This window comes from Ciconia boyciana, chromosome 4, assembly GCF_034638445.1.
Source record: "Ciconia boyciana chromosome 4, ASM3463844v1, whole genome shotgun sequence".
NCBI classification, from domain to species: Eukaryota; Metazoa; Chordata; class Aves; order Ciconiiformes; family Ciconiidae; genus Ciconia; species Ciconia boyciana.
The window spans coordinates 8,034,673-8,051,642 of NC_132937.1; the positions used below are offsets into that span (position 1 = coordinate 8,034,673).

The 16,970-nt window shown below is 41.6% G+C and overlaps 1 long non-coding RNA gene across 1 annotated transcript; it reads left to right on the plus strand.

Moving 5' to 3' along the window:
* Window positions 1-368: 368 nt before the first annotated feature.
* On the plus strand, window positions 369-13,817 carry LOC140650915 (uncharacterized). The gene is made up of 2 exons (XR_012042196.1): window positions 369-445; window positions 12,878-13,817. It is a non-coding gene; the product is annotated as an uncharacterized lncRNA (long non-coding RNA).
* The last annotated feature ends 3,153 nt before the right edge of the window (window positions 13,818-16,970 follow it).

Below are 16,970 nucleotides of genomic sequence, written 5' to 3' on the forward strand. Positions count from 1 at the left end.
CAGGCTCTGCAATTATATGGGAACTTAAAGGTGTCATGGAACTGATAAGCTGCGTATTTGCTACCCTGGGCCAACAGCCTGCCATGTTTTTGACAAAATGCTGTCCTTTTGGTGAACTTTGCTCATTATAACATCATTATAATACCAAAACACACCTCCATCCCAAAAGCTACCTGCCTCCAAGGTGCGACCACCCCTCACTGAGCTTGCGCTCTGAATTTTTCTAGCTTATACCTTTAAAAGCAAAGCGAGAAAACTTTACACCAATCCTAAACAAAGGTATGTATGACTAGAGTCACTCAAGCTCCACCCAAAAGGTGAAAAATAGTATAAAATGGCTTAAGAGAAAGAGAATGTGAGGGAAGACACCATCGCGTACCACTCTGACCTCTGGGATCAGTCGGCGGGCTGAGCCTCTCTTCCCCCCCCATCGGGACGCCTTTGGGTAAGATTCAAACACTTGGTTATACCAAGTGCCCCCCGGGAAACTTAAAAATCTCTATAGAGTCACTTTATTATCTTTTAACGCGTTTGTGTCCGGCCGTGTTACTCATATTCTTGGTATTTGCATGTGCTTTGCAGACAGTGAATTTATCACCGGTAATCCAAAGAATCTGTGTGTCTGTTGCTCTAATAAACTGCACTCTTCATTGATCTAGCCATGATAGTTCTCATTGAACACGACCAGACTCTTTAAGTGTAGCCGTGATAGTTCATGTAACATGACTAGACTGGGGGTGTAAGCGCGTTATTAGTGAATCCATAATTGTGAAGTTCAGTATGCTGGACATGACCGGATTTATAACGTTGTAAATTAATGCTGTCGCCTTAGCAAAAGCCCTGAGAGGGCTCTGGTTCTGATAAGTGGCTATACACACAGTCCTTAGAAAATAAACTGTTGACCAAGTCTGAGACTAAGACTGGACCTAGCCACACCTAGACTCCTCTCTGAGAAGGAGTTTAGAAAGCAAGGGGGTCCTGTCTGAACCTCGTGACTCAACGGGAGGGTTCCCCCCCTCAGCCACTCCTCAGACTCTTATTTGTATGCGACAGTAACTCTTAATGTAACAGGAAAATTGGTGTAGTCGGTAGGATTCCCATGGATAAACTGCTGCAAAAATACAAATGTGCCCCTTCCCAGGCTGGGAAGGAGCAGGCTCAAAAATTTTGGAAGGATGAAGAGAAAGTGATAGAATGCATTGAGCAGTGTCAGGCTGCGCAAAGGTTTGGAGTGAAAAAAGGTAAAGGTGTGGTTTGTGTGCTGTTAGGAGCCTGTTTATCTTGTGCTCAGCAAGAAGCTAAGAAAACCCCTGCTCCCCGACTAATTTCCAATGTGGAATATTCAGTTTTAGAATTGGAAAATGGGGTGTTGAAGTCATCATTGGCCTTTGAGAGGGAGACAGGAAAAACACTAAGAACCTGAGTTGATAATCTCGTGAGTGAGAGTAATAAACTTGTGAGTGAGAGTAATAAACTCGTGAGTGAGAGTAATCATCTTAAACAATTGCTGGAAAGAGTTAATCAGCTGCTAGATAAAATGCAGCCTTCTGCTCCAGTTGAGCAGATTCATAGATTAATGCGTGGTGCAAACCCTGAAATTGGGGATGGTGATTTTTGGTTTGATAGTGATGATGATGAGGTCGAAGGTACCTCTGATTCCGAGCCTCAATTGATTTCCTTACGACCTTTGGTTATAACTGAGACCACTGTTGATGACGATGACGAAATCCGCACTACTGTGCGAACAATTCCATGGTCACCATTGGTCCAATCTCTGGGTAAAAAGAATAACCCAGCTGGGGAGAATTGCCTAGCTGGAAAACCCCCAACCCACAAGGAAAGTGCACCTTCTGCACCAGGCCTAAATGACGAGGTGGAATCTCAACGAAAAAACTTTCATCCCCGGGGAGGGCAGTGAACCACCCTGCTCGGCAGGTATTAGCAATTCAATGGCTCTCTGATGAATACTCTGACCCTATCATTGCCATTCCCATTGGACCCCAAAAAATATTGGTAAACTTTCTTATTGACACTGGGATCCAAATGTCAGTAATTACCTATGAAACAGCACAAGCCCTGGGCATAAGACCTGGCCAACACAGGGTTAAACTCACAGGAACTGAAAAAGAATGCGCCACCAAAAAAATTCACCCTGGTTGCCAGAAGAACGAAGATTAACCAGGGCAGAGATATTAGCCGGTGCTGCATATACTATCATTCTAGGATTTGACATACTGTGTGAGCGAATGTGGAAACTCCCAGATCGAACTGTGTGGAGTTTTGCAAGAGGTAAAAAGGAATCAGGCATAGTGAAACTGAGTCTGTTACAAACACCTATACCCTTACCCCCCTCTAAAATCACGAACGTTCGGCAATATCCATCTCCAGCAGCAGCGCTTATGGGGATTGATGGGGTGGTAACGGAATTGGAAAAAAGAGGCATCATTAAAAGGACTCATTCGCCCTATAATTCACCGGTGTGGCCAGTAACCAACCAGGCAATGGCGTTTTACAGTGGATTACCGACAGTTAAACGCTAACACTGCACCTTTGACTGCCGCAGTTCCAAACATGGCAGAAATAGTGACACTGATACAGGGAGCTGCCCATTCCTGGATGGCTGCCTTGGCAGGAAAAGTACACCGGATTAGCACCCGGTGCATCTCACCCTCTTTTTAACCCTGCCGGTTAAATACAACCGAGCACGTTTGTTTCCTTTTGTGTTCACAGGAATCCTGAAAGAAGACAACTCCAATTGAAGTAGATGTCTGCAAAATGCGGCAAGGGGAGTTGTATTGGAATCAAAGTATACTTTAAATTCGGCAGCATTTTGCAGACAACTCCTTTGATGTGTAGCCAGAAAAACCCAGAATGGCCGTGGTCCCAAGCCCACATTAAATACAATGGAATTATTGGAACACATGCCATCAAAGAAAATTTAAACTTAGCTACTGTAATTATGCATGGTTCCCATGTGTTCTCAAGACATGAGTGGAGCTGGGATAAAGGATGGCTTCCACTCCTGAAGGGAAAAGCAGGAGAAGAGATCTGGGTAGGGTGTAGAATGATCAACGGGTCAACTCATGAAAAGGTCACATCCATGACAATATCCAGCATTTCCAGAAAACCAATAGCATCAAAGCCTTGCATCACCGACGAGTGGGATTGCTGGTATAACTTTACTCTGGTGAGACCCACTGTTGTGGCCTGTTTATGGCAACAACACTGCATAGGGCCAGGAATGTCAAAGCAACACTGTATAGGCCTGTCATTCCGTTTCAAAATAGACATGGTTGAACCTGATCCAACTACACCACCTGACCTAACCTCACCCACTCCACTTGACACACTGCAAGATGGAGTCAGGAATATACCTCTTCTTACCACGGTATCTTACAATGACCCTTGGGACCATGCATTGTCACGATATAGTGCAAGCACTGGAACACAACAAAACAGAAGGAACTCAAGTCTCTCTGTTCTAGTTATGCATTAAAATTAAGTATACTCAAAAGATGAATGGAGTTGGAATGATTCTCTCCAGATGGCTAGACTTCAAGCCATTCCAGGGCAGACAGTACAGATTAGCTGCCGAGTAACTAATGGGTCTACTTACCACAGACCAACTGAAATTAAAACAGTCTATACTGACTCTTCCAGACCGGAAAATTATAAGTCTGAGTGTTACACAATAACCGAACCAAATTCAGATTGCTGGTACAATCTTACCTTTACCAAACCTATAATTGTGTACTGTCTTTGGGGTTACCGAGGCACTGAATTACTATTTGAATTTGTGATTGATACAGCAACATCTGTGCCGGTTGCAAAGGATAAGGAACCTCTGCCCCCGCAAACGTCTGAAAATGTACCGACTCGGCCTCCCATTAGTCCAACTCCTTTCACCTTCAACACAGACCCTTACATAATTAAAAATACAGGTCAGCAACAAGTGCTGTTTAATCCGTCATACTCCCTCAAACGGGTGGAATTAGCAATGCAGACTAATATCTCTGCAATTAAACCTACCTGTTCACCATTCCTGGGTCCTTCTTACGCAGGATGGTCAGCATGGTTGCATAAACGGTCTCTCATCTCTCCAAAACGACCAAAGAGAGATGTGACTGGTGTCTTAGGAACGGGACTGGGAGTCTTAAACAGCATAGATGCTGAAGTACTTGCTAATAAATTAGCCACAGTAACCAATGACTTAAGTGCCCTGAAACACCCTTTACAATCTTCTCTTTCAGACTTGGTGATAGATCTACCTTAAAACAAGTAACAGACTAGTCCAAGGCTATGAAGAAATAAAAATTAAAAAAAAAATTCAAATTTTTTTAAAAAAGAGAAATTGGGAAAGAAAATTGGGAAATTGGGAAAGAAAAAGGCAAATGGGATGAGAAGAAGGCATGTGAGGCAGGCAAAGGCAGGAGAGAGACAATGCAAAAAACTAAGATACAGTGTTGGCTGTGTAAGGCCTTAGACAAATAAGCATGGGAGAGAGTCTAAAATCCCATTTCAATTGTGAATCCAGTGAAACCACTGTATGGGAATATCTGTCCCAAGCTTCAAAGCAGTGTGAAAAGATCACGGCGTAGTGTTCAAGCCCAGAAACAACATAACCACATCAGAGTTATTTAGCAGGGGTGCATCACTGTATCATACTGATTCCAGATTTAAACTAGTATGTCTGCAGGCACACGTCTGAGGGGCCAAGAGCTTTAATTTGCCCATAAATACTGGCCGTTTCACACAATGCACAGCCTTACCTGTGGCTCAGACCTGTGGCCGTTCCTAACTTACTCAGAACTGGCTTGGGATTTCTTGATAATTTAATTGGGCCTTTGGGGGAGACCTTAAAGCTATCAAGAATTATTTTCAGACAAGATGAGTGTTGGTACAATTTTACTTGGGGGGGGGTGTCTATTAATATTCAGAGCACTCATTAGCACCAAGATTAACTAGTCAAAAACACCTAAGTGTGATGCAGGCGGTGATTTTCCTGCCCTGTTAATAAAAGAAACCTCTGAGAGTTTATTAGGAAGTCTCCTCTCCTGGTATGGAGACCAAATGGTGGTACTGTCACCAAATCTGAACTCCATTCAGACATGAAAGCAGGATTCTCAACTACTGCAGGAAGTATCTTAGAAGCATATTTTTATTTGGGGGTAAGACAGAGAAGGAGAACTGAAAAATACAGTTTACCTGAAATCACGCAAGTATAGAAGCCCAACTAGAATGCTTTGGAAGTATACCTGTGTCATTCTCATGTTTTTTTTCTAAGGAATTGACCACAAAAAAACCCTGTCTCCTGATTGTAGAAAACTATACCAAGATTTGACCTTGAAGATATTGTTAAGTAGTACAAACTTTCACCTAAGTAATACAGTCTTCCCACCCTAGCTGAAAGACAATGACTGACTCACATCCTTTTCTACCATTCAGATGAACTGATGTATGGGATATACTAACTGATCAACTTCCCCACTTCTGTGGCAGTGATATAGATTTAGGGTTATATGAGTATATAATGAATCGTTATTAATCATATGATTCTAAAGAGTCTACTTATGACTGAGGTTCTAGTGATGCTGTACAAACACAGGTAATAAATGGCTCATGCTGAGGGGCTGACAGCACAAAACTAGACAGAAAAATAGGGATGAAGATGTGATTTATAATCAGAGTAGTTGGGTTGACAAATATTTTAGTTCCATATTTGAATAAAATATAGTGGAGAGGCAGAGGCAAGAAGGGAGTGAACTGGCTAAAAAGACCAAGAGAGTATGAGAAGAAAAGGGAGATGGAGATACTGCAGAAGTTAGACTAGGAAGAATTTTATGTAGAAATTTGTGAAAGAATGGATGAAAGGGGAATAGATGAAGTTACATCAGAGCATGTAAACATTTTTTTTTACTATTTCAAGCAACAAAAACAATTTTCTGCCCTCACAAGGCATACAGGGGTTGTTAAGGAAGCAGAGAGCAGAGGCTGGCTCTCACTCATGAAGCCCTGTTATTGCTACAACTGGCTGTGCTCCATGGACCTAGATTCCTGGCTTTTTTTTCCCCCCCCTTTGTTTTTTGGCTTGCCACTAGGAAGGGACGAAGTGGTTTACTTCTTGGAAAGATTACTTTTCACTACTTATATTTTTCTTGTCTCCAATGAGCTTTCTTCTATATCGCTCATTCTCTTCTTTCACTTATGAGCAATGTGATCCTTTTAATGTCCCCCCATAGAAAAATCATCCAAGCATCTAATGATTTGAATTGCTTTGCTCCATGTTTGTTCATGATGTGGTTATCAAAGCCTATTTTCTGTCACCTGGAATTCTAGGTTTCCATCTCCCACCTGCTGACTGCTTCTGTCATATCAGCACCAGAATCATTAGCCACCTCCAAACTTGGCCTGAAACTGAAAAGCCCAAAGTAACTCTCAGGAGTAGCCTAAAAATAACAAAAGGGTAAGCTGACCTTGGTCCTACCTAATAGTAAAACTCATGCAAAAATCAGATTTGGAACAATAAATAAGTCCTCACACATAACATCGAGGGGTGCTACATGATAGATTTACAGGCAATAAATTAATTACACACCAACATACCCCAAAAAAGTAGTTTCTGAATTCAGGTGCAGCATGCCCTGCTATAGCTGTATGGAGGTACCACTACTCAGTGGGACAGGCACAGAACTGCAAAGGACCTCTCCAAAGAAAGAGGGAAATGCCTACCCAAGACGATCCACCAGGAGGTGTTCCCATTTGCTCTGTTGCTGTCCTTGCTTTGCTACAGAGCTCCTATAAATGCAAGCGAACAAAAGCAAAGGTGGAGCAATGATTTTGGCGACAGCAGCAGGAAACACACTGCCCATCTGCAGGGAGACTCACTTGCCTCAGGAATGGTAGGCAAAGCAGAAAAGCTCATAAGGAGCTGCTCCTCATCAGCACAGGCATCTCTGTGCAAGGGCTGCCTGCAAGAAGAGCAACACCCACTCACCCTGTCCAAGCAATGCTACAGGCAGTCACAGTACCAGGACCAACCCCAACCTTGACAGAATTAATCCTCAGGGCTCCAAAAATACACCTTCCCAGTGGTTCCCAAGAGGATCCAGGGTAAAAACCTACTCTGCCTGATCATTATTTTCCCTATGAGTGCCCAGAGAGCTTCAGTAGTTGGTTTCAAATCAAGTCCATATAACTTAGTTCCATGATTTATCCTTGAATTGAAAAACATTCAGTTTCTAGGTTTGTTTTCATTGATAAAGTGAATCAAATAATCTGCTGGAAGCTGCCAGTCAAGGTGCCTCTGCCTTCATCCCATTGGTGGCAAACATCACTATGAACTTGATCTCCTTCCTGTCTGACAAGACATTATAAAACAACACTTTATTGAGGCAATAAGAAAGATGAGCAACAATGCACCCGTACAACAACTCACCCAATCACTGATAGCAAACACAAGCTCATAAGCAATGCCATGGCTCTGGTGGACTGCCAGGGACTTAGTGTCCATGTCATCTGGCAGCAACAACCAGTCATGCAAATGCCTTTTGAATGTGGGTAAGAGTGGCGCTGCCCTTTGGCTCCACCAATGGTAGTGTGATTTGAGAGAATCATACCTTACATGGATATTGGTCAAGGGGCAGGGTGTCAGGAGGCAGGGTGTAATTGACTCAGCCCTCTCTTGGGTGGGCAATCTGACTACCCACATCTGAACTTCAAGGTATGGTCTTGAGGTCATTCATGCAACTTTCAGTTGAGACCTGGGTGCACCTCTCATTCACACGTCCACCCAGATTCACTCCACAGGATACATAATTCTTGCTACAATTCACTGAGGAGGAAACCTAGAGGACGGTAGCACAAACAGCATTCTAGGTGTGTGCACAGGGGCAAAAGGGACAGAGTGATCCAAGCTAACCTTTGCAGCTTGACTCTTGCACCCTTACTTGGCTGTCCTGGCTGGTCCCCTCTCTGGCCTCTGCCAAATTTGTCCTTATTCTAAGCACAGGCAATGAAATGCAATGATATCAACACTGTGCCTGCACTGGCCTTTCTTCCTCAAATCAAGACAGGTTGCCACTGTAGAGGACCCCTAAGTAGGAAGCATCCTTTTGTATAGCATTTAATCTTCACCCTTCCTGATGTGTTGCTGCAGATATCCATCTTATAAACAAAGACGAAAACTCATGTCCCTGACCACTTGCATTCCTTAATAGCAGAATAGTCCTGGTTTCGGCTGGGATAGAGTTAATTTTCTTCCTAGTAGCTGGTATAGTGCTGTGTTTTGGATTTTAGTATGAGAATAATGTTGATTGATAACACACTGATGTTTTAGTTGTTGCTGAGCAGTGCTTACGCTAAGTCAAGGACTTTTCACCTTCTCATACTGCCCTGCCAGCAAGGAGGCTGGAAGTGCACAAGAAGCTGGGAGGGGACACAGCCAGGACAGCTGACCCAAACTGGCCAAAGGGCTATTCCATACCATATGATGTCATGCTCAGTATATAAACTGGGGGGAGTTGGCTGGGGGGCAGTGACTGCTCCTTGGGAACTGGCCACTGTGACATCAGTCAGCGGGTGGTGAGCAATTGCACTGTGCATCACTTGTATATTCTTTTATGATTATTATTATTTTCCCTTCCTTTTCTGTCCTATTAAATTGTCTTTATCTCAACCCACAAGTTTTACCTTTTTTCCCCATTCTCTCCCCCATCCCACTGGGGTGGGGGAGTGAGTGAATGGCTGTGTGGTGTTTAGCTGCCTGCCGGGTTAAACCACAACAATTTCACAATAGAAAGCCAAGTAGTCTGATTGAATACTTATGCTCTTGTCTGAGCATCCATTACCATTACATCTGGACTAGATGAACCTTTGATCTGTTCTGCTGCGTTTATGCTATGTTCTACAAGGAGAATGGGGCTCTAAACTCCTAAACGAATATTTGGGTTATTTTAAATCTGGAAATTCAGATCCCATCACCTCTATTTCACCTTTCTTATTTTTTTAATAAGATGTAGCATAGGATTTCTGTGTTTATTGTTAATACCCACAAAAAGCCATATTAGCCTTCCATGGTAAAAAAGCTCTGAGATTTAAAAATAATTTTGATTCATAACACTCATAAAAATTGCCCAGTAACAATTTTAATTATGGCATGACAGCTCAGTTGAGAATATGCTTGGCTTCCAATTTTAATTTTTGTTCAGCTTCAGAACTCTCTAATACATCCAGGCATAGATATGTGGTCAGAGAGAGTGAACAAGTGATGTTCTGAATCCCCTCACCTGAGGCTTCCTGTTTTCTGAGCTAGGAGAATGCAAGTGAAAGCAGGGAAATCCCAGGACACAAATCTTTTTTCTAGGAAAATCAGGTAGAATGGGTACTTGAAAAGCATTTTCCTGTATATGTGCAGAGTGATTGAAAATATCTACAAATTGGTTTTCATAAAACAGGAATGGAAACAGAGAAATCTCTAATAAAACAGGAAACCTAATAGAACACTCACTCAGCTGCCTTCAGCTTGGGCTTAAAATAGAGTAATTAGGAGCTCAGAGCTACTGGGGGAAGGGATTCCATTTGTGAAGAGATGTTGCCAATACACTTTTATAACTGAGGTATCAGGAAGTCTTACTGAAATGTGTCATTTGACAATCCTGGCCTTAAGAATAAAATTGTGAACAGGCATTAGAAAATATTTTCAAAACAGTAAAATCTGCTGTGGAAAGAAAGTTATATTCCACCTACTCCTGCCATGGCAAATGCTTTCCTTATGCCCAGAAGAAGGTATAGGAGTCAAGTCAATTCTACTACCCCATTTTACAATAAGAACATATTAAACATGGTCAAGTTCTACAACACTAAATGCATTAAGGGTCTGTCATTTTCATATTTTTTTTACTCCATCCCTACAATGAAAGCTGATGTTTCTATTTATAGAACATTTTGGAGAACACCTAGCAAAACAAAGATAGATAAACCATCACTATCTCCCTTAAAAAAAAAAAAAGGTCAGGTCCTGCATTTACTTGCAGTGCTCTAAATGTATGTTATAAAGGTATGCTAGGCATTAGCATACCTTTTTAGACACATTATATTATAAGGAGCAGAAAAACAAAATGTTCCAAGTGTAGCAGGTTACCATAGTTTAATTTCTACAGATAAAATAATGTATCTGATCATTCCTTAATCCAGTTCTGCAAAATGAATCGTGTTTTTTAAAAAAAGCCCACAATTCCAGGTTTTTATCTTGCACCATTTTACAGAACCATCTGAAAGGGTGATTGGGTAACATCCTCATTCATATCAGTCAGAACACTTCATCTGTCCATGCCCCACTGACTGACATCCCCAAGTCTTATCTTTCTCTTCATTACCAATTAAGAAAATTATACTTACTTCACAGGAATGCCATCTGTCCCTGATGTGGAAATTCTCTCCCATATTTTATTAGGAAATACCTTCAACTCCACAAATTTCCCTGCCAACAGCACAGAGCTCATTGAATGCTGACAGCAACTCTTCACTAGGTACTGAGGAACTCTTTATCCTTTGTCAGCATAACTTAGGGAGCTCAGATATTCTCTAACACCTGTTCCCCATGAACTAGCATGTTTTAAAGAAATGAATATTTTAATACTGTTTAAAATGTTTTCTTTTTCTTTGACATTTCTCTCTGTTACATGCAAAACACAAATAGAACCAACAGAGAATTCAAAACATTTTTATGCAAACCTCAGCTTCCCCAAAGGAAGGATAGCTGTATTCAGTGGTCTAGTTTGGGCTCATCTCAAATATTTAAAAAAAAAAAAAATCAAATATTTGAAGTAGCATAATGTTAGCATAGTATCTGAGAATAATTCTAGCTAAAAAAAGACAGGAATCTTTTCCTTCTGTGTTTATGAATCTGGCAGAAGATAATAATAATGATGACTTTTTATGTAGAAAACATTATACACATTTGAAGTAGGAAAATGTTCTGAAGTAAATATTTTTAATAATTCTCTATCCAAGATGTATGGAGAAGAAATGGATAACGATACTGAATAAGGAATATACTAAGTCATCCTTAAGACTATCTCACAAAGAAGCAAAAGTCAACGTATTTAGATTATGGCAATGTTGTGGGTTGAGCCTGACCAGCAGCTAAGCACCCAGGAAGCTGCTCGCTCACTCCACCCCTCCCCAGCAGGATGGGGGAGAGAATAGGAAGAGCAAAAGTGAGAAAACTCATGGGTCAAGATAAAGATAGTTTAATAAGTGAAGGAAAGAAGAAAAAAACCCACCAAGCAACACAATGGCAATCACTCACCATCTCCCATAAGCAGACTGATGCCCAGACAGTCTCCAAGCAATGGCTACTTTGGAAAAACTAGCCCCAGTTTTATTGCTGAGCATGACATTATATGGTATGGACTATTCCTTCGGTTTCCTTCTGTGTTTACCTCTTGCCCACCTCTAGGCTATTTGACGGGATGGGTGGGGGTGGGAGGGGGGCAGGGTAAGAAACAGAGAAAGCTTTAACACTGTGAAAGCACTGTTTAGCAATAGCTAAAACATTAGTGTGTTATTAACACTGTTTTAGTCACAAATCTAAAACACAGCACCATAAGGGCTGCTATGAAGAAAATTAGCTGCATCCCAGCTAGACCCAATACAGGCAAGCACTTTTAAAATCTGTCCTAACACAACTAATTACTTTAGAAATAAAGATTCTAATTCATCCCTTTTCTATGCTATTGAAAATCAAAGAACTTCATCCTCGTTCCTAATTTCTTTGAGAAATGACAATGCCCTAAGATTAAGTATTTGTCTACAACAGAAATGTATAATATAAACATAACAGTGATGTTGCTGTAATCTAACATGCAAGAATTCTCTCACGAAAATCCTCAAATTTGGTACATTTTCAGAATTCTATTGATTTCATTGGATGTGTCCTCACATCCCCCTGGTTTAACTAACAGGGTTTTTGTGTTTAAAGTAGAGAGGTATCTTATTGCATCATCTCAGTGTCATGACTTGTGGCAATTTGAAAGTTCTTCTGATGTTTAACTCCTCATAATAGGAATCTAAATTACAATTCTAAACTCAGCTGCTTTTTTTCCCTCTATTATTCTTTTGATAAATATATTTCTTCCTTGCATGCCTTGGCATAAAACATAGCTTTGAATATGGACATACACAATATGTAAGGCAGCCTTCTTTTTATGGTAACATTTTTTTTATTTCAAATACTCATGAAAAGGCAAAAACGCACCTTGAAAAATTGTTCATGTTGGTATCAGTATTACCAGCTTCTGTGTGAAAATCAGTGCATGCATGTTACTGCAAAGAAACTTCTGCTTTTATGACTCCATTCTGAATGAGTTTATCATAACATTGAACCAGTGTCACTAAGTTTTTTGCAGTGTGGTGGGTTGACCTTGGCTGGCCACCGGATGCCCACCAAGCCACTCTCTCACTCCCCCTCCTCAACAGGACAGGGGGAGAAAATATGACAAATAGCTTGTGGGTTGAGATAAGGGCAGGGAGATCACTCACCAATTACCATCACAGGCAAAACAGACTCAGATTGGGGAGATTAATTTAATTTATTTCTAATTAATAACAGAGTAGGAGAGTGAGAAATAAAAACAAAAACTAAAATCATCTTCCTCCCACCCACCCCTTTTCCCAGGCTCAACTTCACTCCCAACTCTTCTACCTCCTCCACCTACGAGCGGTGCGGGGGGGGATGGGGAGTGGAGTTTACAGTCAGTCCGTAACACTTCGTCTCTGCCGCTCCTTCCTCCTCACACTCTTCTCCTCCTCCAGCATGGGGTCCCTCCCATGGGATACAGTTCTTTGCAAAATTCTCCAACATGGGTCCTTCCCACAGGCTGCAGTTCTTCAAGAACTCCTCCAGCATGGGTGCTTTCCACCGTCCTTCAGGAAAAGACTGCTACAGCGTGGGTCCCCCACGGGCCACAGGTCCTGCCAGAAAGCCTGCTCCTGTGTGGGCTCCTCTCCACGGGCCACAGGTCCTGCCAGAAAACCTGCTCCTGCGTGGACTCCTCTCCATGGGCCACAGTTCCTGCCAGAAAACCTGCTCCTGCATGGACTCTCCACAGGGTCACAGTTTCCTTCGGGGCACATCCACCTGCTCCATCATGGAGTCCTCCATGGGCTGCAGGATGGATATTTGCTCCACTGTGGTCCTCCATGGGCTGCAGAGGGACAACCTGTGTCACCATGGTCTTCACCATGGGCTGCAGGGGAATCTCTGCTCCGGTGCCTGGAGCACCTCCTCACTGCGCAGTGGTTTTTTACCCTTTCTTAAATATGTTTTCACAGAGGTGGTACCAACTGATTGGCTCAGCTTTGGCCAGTGGCGGGTCTGTCTTGGAGCCAGCTGAAACTGGCTCTGTCCGACATGGGGGCAGCTTCTGGTGTCTTCTCAGAGAAGCCACCCCTGCAGCCGCCCCCCCGCCCCCCTCCCCCCAAAACCTTGCCACATAAACCCAATACACAGAGCAAAGAAGATCTGTGATACTGGGTACATTCCTTCATTCAGATTTCCTCTTTGCTCCAACTTTCCTAATCGCACTAATTTTAACTCTAACAGGTTTCTATAAAAGTAGAACTTGCTCTGTTTTCAACAGAATCGATGTTGAACAAATGCTTTGAAGAAAGAAAAAACTTGAATAGTGAAATGAAACCATCGATCATTTCAGTTATCTAGGAAGATATACCTGATACACAAAAGTGTATGTGTGTTTATGTGTGTGTGCTTATAGTCCTATATGAGAAAAAAAAAGTAAATCTGATTTCTGTTTTTCCCTCCTTCCCCAGTGTAAATGATTCTAAACAGATCTTCCCTGGAGGAAAATACAGCCTGAACTCCTGGAAAGGGTGTTGCCAAATACTGGACTGACATGCTTTTCATTGCAGTTGGATTAAGCCATAATTTGGGGTTGGGATAGGTCATAACTGAGAGTTGCGTTTCTGGTGGAAAAGTAATAAGAAATGTCCTTTTCCACAAAAAGTATGGGAAAAAAATAACCTTTATTTCCCCTTTCATATAAGCCCAATTCCTCTGACTTGCATGGAATTACTCATAAATTAAACTGGGATAAATGCAAGAGAACTGAGACCTCTTGCTACAAATCTCTTCTCCCACTACAGATCAGAAGAGAATGGGAAAATTGTCAGACCATTTTCTCAGCCTGATTCTCCTGATTTCATTTCTACCCTGAAACTGATGAATCTGTAGCATAAAACTCCTGTAGGCAAGAAGAAAATAAGGCTTGGTGAACATTTCCGATAACACAGTTGCTAGAAGTCCTGATCGACTGGGGCAGCCCTGAATTTCATAAGTATAACCTGTGACTACTGTTCCAGTCTTAGAAACCAGGGCTCCTTTTGCCACTGCTTTTCTTGACTGTTCAGCATTAATGCTGACACACAGCTAACATGATACAGATTGTCTTCAAAAACAAAGGAAAGAAGGGTAGTAGAGGCTGATTATGAGTTTATGCAGTGTATACAAAGTATGGTGCATATGTTTGTCAGAATATGAAATATTGCAGCAGCGACATACAGAGCTGCAAAGAAATGTTTGGTTTAATCAAATGCTTGCTAGCACTCTGTGCTTGTATAGATTTAAAGATCTATATGAGCATTTTGCAAACAATGGATTAAATAATGGACTGAAGCCTATGTGGTGGTATCCTTATTTCAAAGGTCTTGCAAATAAGGGAAAGCCTCACTTCCTTTGAAGTTATTGACTTGGTGGTGTACAATATGTTGTAACTAATGCAGACAACAAGTTGAAGAAGCATAGGTGATCTGACTCAATCTATCACCATCAGAAGCTACCTACTGGATGTCACTATGTATCCAAAAGCCTTATGGAGTTTTATATTGTAGCATTCACAGGGTGTTAGCTAGTCACTAAAAATCAGAAGTAATAATTCCAGGAAATGTTTTACACAGTTCAGTGTACAATAATTCCAGAAAATGTATGATGTAGCCATTATAATGCTCAGAGCATATACCATCAAAGCAAGCTATCCTTAATGTTAGACAAGTTCTTTCTGACCCCAATCTAGAAAAGCATTTAAATATGTAAATGAGGCAAGATTGGTAGGGAACAGGAATATTTTTTATTTTAATCAGCTGAGAGGCAGTTGGAAAAAACAAGCAAACTTTTTGAAACAATCCTTTTTCCCAATTCTAACATACCACAACAGCACTTGCAACCTATATACATTTGTAAACATATGATTAGTGGACTATGTCAGAGACTAATCACATGCTGCAAGTTATGGAGGCATTTAAGTGTTTTCCAAAACAGGTTCAGTGGGAACAAAAGACATGAGTGGGAGAGAGGCAAGTTAGCTAAAGAGACAAGACAACAATTCTTTCATTCTGCTAACTGAAATGCTTTTTGCTATGTAGTGGTTAGACTGCTTCACACTATGCAATGCCATAAATCTATGGTTCCTAAATTTTGTGAATCTGTGGATCACTACCAGACCTCAAAATTTCTCCTAGGTACAGGGAACCTTAAAGTCACTTAAATGTGATACACTGTTTACTATAGTTCCCTAGTCACATGTAGCCCATAAAGTGGCTCTGAACCTCAGTCCCCACTTACAATAGTAGAACACAAATCTGTATTTAGGACATTGGTGAAGGGCAATGGGATCTCCCTGCCATTGCAAGGTGCTTGGTACCCACAGCACCAAATTAATACAGAGAGCAGAGAGCCCTGCTTGGAAGCCAGCAGCACAGATGTACGTGCCTCAGGGGTAGTCAGTGTGAGGCCCTGAACTCACTGTGAGTTTGTGGGCATAGTTCATTCAGGTGACACAGTCCCTGCTCTGCAAGCAGGCCCACGGAATACATAGACTTGCTAGTATCCAAAGTAATTTTCAGATATCGAACATGAAAACAAGTGGCAAGTTATAAATCTCATGTCTGACATGCCTAATCAAATTATCCTCTCATTTATATCCATCTAAATTTGGAGTATCTAAACTGAAGTAAGAGTTAGAGTACTATATATTTATACCAGCGCAAATGAGACAAGAATTTGCTTCCCTGGCTTTGATTCTGATTTCAAGCTGGTTTTAAAGTCCTATCAGTTCACAGGAGCCAATGAGAGTACTTCGAATGCTACAATATTGTAATAGTGATTGGTGCATCTGTAGACATGCTTTTGTTTTGCCTTGTGGAGCTCTGAATCTGAAACTCAAGGATATTCAGAAAAACAGACTGGGGAAAACCAGTTTAGCTCAGAAGTACTTTGTTCCTTCATGATGATTTAAAAAAAAAATCACTGCATTTTCTTATTGCTATGACATTCTGCAGCATAGGGATTCACTATAGCAACCAGTGTACTAACTCAAAAGGCATTGATCAGAATGGATGGGTTGCCATAGTGAAAACAAAGATTATGGGGTTTTTTTGCTGTATTGATTGGTGCCTTTTGTGTTAGGTGGCTAGAAATGTCAGGGAGATGTGAGCACCCTTCATGAGACTGCTGACTGTAGATGCATGTTCCCTGTTGGCAAGTATAGGCTGGAGTTCAGGACCAGGTCTGTCTAGGTGAAACCAGAAAATCTTGCCTTTTTACATGCAGAAATCATAGAATCATAGAATCATTCAGGTTGGAAAAGACCCTTAAGATCATCGAGTCCAACCATTAACCTAACACTACCAAGTCCACCACTAAACCATGTCCCTAAGCGCCACGTCTACACGTCTTTTAAATACCTGCAGGGATGGTGACTCAACCACTTCCCTGGGCAGCCTGTTCCAATGCTTGACAACCCTTTTAGTGAAGAAATTTTTCCTAATATCCAATCTAAACCTCCCCTGGTGCAACTTAACAAAATCACAGAATCACAGAATCACAGAATTGTATAGGTTGGAAAAGACCTTTAAGATCATCGAGTCCAACCGTAAACCTAACACTACCAAGACCA